Below are 4189 nucleotides of genomic sequence, written 5' to 3'. Positions count from 1 at the left end.
ATACTGGATCAAGGTTTCATAGTGTTCTGTGTACAAGATCCTCTTAGAGAGGCGAGTACAGAGCATACTTGCTTTAAGCATAATACTGAGATCATAATACTATTATAGTATCAAGAGCTTTCGAGAGAGAGAAAGAAAAGATATTTAGAAATCCATGAGTAAAGAAACACAAGAGTTTTTATTTCAAACTTGCTTGGGTTACAAACTGAGAGAATGCCCCCTTTTATAGACTCGATTTGAATGCATTAATTCTAATATGTGATCCTGAATTACTTTTGTGATTTGTTTAAGTTAATTAAAATTTAAATTTGATTAAATATCAAATAACTCCTGGTCATTATATAATTTCAAATTATTTTTACATTTTGAAATATAAAAATTCTAAATTGTCATGAAGTTGTCTTCTCCATAGGTATATTAAGATTTGAAAATTTTATTAATAATTAAGTTAATTTTTAAATTAAAATTATATTATATTTAAGAAGAATAGTTTGATTATATTCAGTGACTATAACTTTCTTTATATTTATCAATTATAGTTGTGGTAATAAAAGATGACGATGCAATAATAAATAAGGTAAGAAAATGTGTCAATAAATTATATTTATTTTTATTAAAAAATCATTAAAAAGTAAAAACAACTCAAATTCAAAAAAATAGTTAGTGTTGATTGCTTATTTCTTCACGTAATTAATGTTGATTGATTTTTTTTATTAATTACATTATTAATGACAAAATAAAAAAATAATTATAGTATGCAGCTCATCATATATTGAGATGTGTGTTCTTCAAACATCTATGTAATTGACACCCTTGAAAGCTAATGCCTATCTTTCATTTTTGAGAAAATGAAAGCCAATGCGTATAATATGAACATGTTACCCAAACCTGATATTGATTCATAAATATATTTAATCTATGAAATAATTTTACCAAAATCCAATTAGTTTGGTACAGGAAATGACAGTATTTTTTAATTGTAATTATTATATTTTATGATCGTTTAATTTTTTATATTAATAATTAGTATAATCAAAAGGTTACAACAAACTAAAAGGAAAATAACAAATATGTTCTAATAATTTTATCCTTAATTTTGTTGATGTTTTAGTTCAATAATATCACTTTAGGAAGAAAATATCGAAGGTTTAACTAACAAATTGAATGTACGAAGTGCACGAAAAATTACAATAAAATAAAATAAGTACTTAAATTAATTATATTAATTTTATTTTAAAAAAAGGCAAAATAATTGCGTTGTTAAATAAAAAATAATGAGATAAATTTATGTTGATGAAATAAAATTAAATTTTAAATTATAATATTATTTTTTTGAGAAGAAATTATAATATTAAAATTTTTTTCAATAAAAGGTTTAATCACTATAAAACTAACACATCCCAACAAGGTTGACATTCCAAGGTTTATCAATCACATCTATAACACACTAAAAGAATATATATAATAAAAATAAATAAATAAAGAGAGAGATAGAAAAATAGTTACAGTAACTATACCAAAATCCATCTAAGAATCAATAAAAGCAAGAAAAAGATAAATTACAACCATCACAAAAAAAAAAAAAAAAAAAAAAACTTTCAAACAAAAATGATAGAACATATCACCATTTATAAATAATCTTATATCTTAAACCAAAATCAACTAATTATAATATTAATTCGATCATAATTTTCAGAACATATATAATATAAATATTTTAATTTATATGACAACTATTATTGTAACATCCCGAATTTCATATTTTATAATAAATAGTATTTTAGAAATTATTTTCACGTTTAATGTATTTATTTTAGAGTTTTGAATATTATTTAATTAGTTATATGAGCTCTATTTTAATTTTGTGACAGGATTTGTAATTATATTTTGTTTAATTAGTGGATCAGGAGTTATTTTTATGAATATATTTTATTATTAATAATTATGTTTAAGTTATCTTATAAAAGGGAGAAGGTATGTTTAATATTATTATTATTATTATTATTATTATTATTATTATTATTATTATTATTATTATTATTATTATTATTATTATTATTATTATTATTATTATTATTATTGTACTATCCGTACCGCTATGCCGAGCTTGAGGAGCTCGGCCTCACGGCTCAGGACGACTTCGGACACGCGTTAGACTATGTCAGCTCGGCATCCAAATAGATCATAACTAATAGATCATAACTGATCTCGGGTCCAAGGCCCAGGAAAACCCTAATCCACATAAAGGTACGTGCATTACTTATACGAGACTCATATTCCCACAAACACTAATTTTAGCATCGGAGTCTCTTTTGCAGGTACCACCCCCATCTTGGAACGTCACACGTACCACCGAAGGAGGCTCGTCGATCTTACCCAGCAAATCGTCCCCTACGACCGATCTCCGGTAAGAACATTTGGTGCCCACTGTGGGGCCAATCAAGACAGCTCTTATCGGTCACGCTTATGGTTTTCACCAGAAGTCATAGCAGACGCGCAACGGACGACCTAGATCACGCAACTAACATGGACAACGAAGCAGCATTGAGAAGATTGATCGAACAGGTCAAGCAGATGCGGTAGCAACACACCGCCAATCTGCAAAGCATGCGTGCCAAGCACGAAACTGACCTAGTAGCGACCGCTAATGAAGCTGACCTAGCGGCGATGCACGCCGAGAATGAGCGTATTCGTGCTCAGCTCCCTCGGCGTTCCTCTGATCAACCCCCTCAACCGAGTAACCTACACGAGGAAGAGGGGCACTCGATTTCTCAACCACCAGCAGCAACTAGGGCACAGACTCCCAGGCCTGCCACACATCGGTCACACACACCGACGAACAGGTCAGCCCATGACGTCAGCAACACTCCTGCCCACGTCACGAGAAATCAAGCGACCTTCCGCTGTCATCCATTCGTGGATGGCATCGCGTGGAAACGCCTCTCCCTTTCGGATGGAAGCCTCTCCACATCGACCGTTACGACGACACGACAGATCTGGACGAGCACATCGACCTGTATACTACACAGGTAAACCATTACACTAATAAGGACGCTATTCTGTGTAGGGTTTTTTCGACCTCGCTCAAGGAGGCTGCACTCAACTGGTATACTCAGCTACCTGCTGAGTCGATTGACAGCTTCGGCATTCTGGTCAGACGGTTCACGGCGCAGTATGCAACGAGCCGACCTCATCACATAATGTTAGCTACCCTGGCCAGTCTCAGACAGAGCAACGACGAACCACTACGGACGTTCATGGAACGCTTTGCCGGCATCTCGGTGAAAATTTGAAATTTGAATCCCGAGGTCACCTTACACGCCATGCTCATGGCACTCAAGCTCGCACCGTTTGTCGACAGCCTATGCCGTGAAGCTCCTCGCGACATGGACGAGCTCTACGCCCGTGTTGTTGGGTACATACAGATGGAGGAACACTCCGCTTTTCATGACCAGGTTTGCAGAAAATCACAAGCGAATCCTGACAAGGATAAGGTGAAAGTCATTAATGACAGTCAGTTCAAGAAGACGGCTAGGGTAAATAAAGGGGGGAGATACGACTTCTACACCCTCCTGAATACGCCCCGAGTACACATCCTGGAGGAGGCCAGCAACAACAACCTGCTCACTCTGCCACCACCAGGACACAGCCCCAACAGTGCAGACAAATCCAAGCACTATCGATACCACAGGAATCATGGTCACACCACTGAGGAATGTCGCACCCTCAGAGACCGCATTGAGGAACTCGTCCAGGCGGGACATCTTGCGCAATACGTCCAGCGGCAACAAGGCCATCGAGGAGGATACAATGGACGAGAGCGAAGTAGAGTTCGTGGTTCAGGAGGCCGCACAGACCAACCCTCTAGCTCTCAGCAAAACGCTGGTGGCACAGTGCAGGCCGAGGTAAGCCAGGAAACAGGGTCAGCCCCCTTGCAGGGCGTCATCAACACAATTGCAGGTGGCTTAGCAGGGGGAGGCTCTAGCAACTCGGCGCGGAAACGACATTTGCGCAGCATCAACAATGTCCACTCCGCCACCTCGGCCTCGGATCAAAGCTCGCCGTCGATCACCTTCACCGACGATGACTATGTTGGCGTCAGCCCCAACCAGGATGATCCAATGTTCATCGCCGTGGAGGTCGCCAATTGGGAGGTCCGCAAGACGTTGATTGACCAAGGGAGCTCGAC

The sequence above is a fragment of the Cajanus cajan genome, chromosome 2 (assembly GCF_000230855.2).
Source record: "Cajanus cajan strain Asha chromosome 2, NIPB_CcT2T_4, whole genome shotgun sequence".
NCBI classification, from domain to species: Eukaryota; Viridiplantae; Streptophyta; class Magnoliopsida; order Fabales; family Fabaceae; genus Cajanus; species Cajanus cajan.
Note: the sequence above shows the minus strand (reverse complement) of the source record.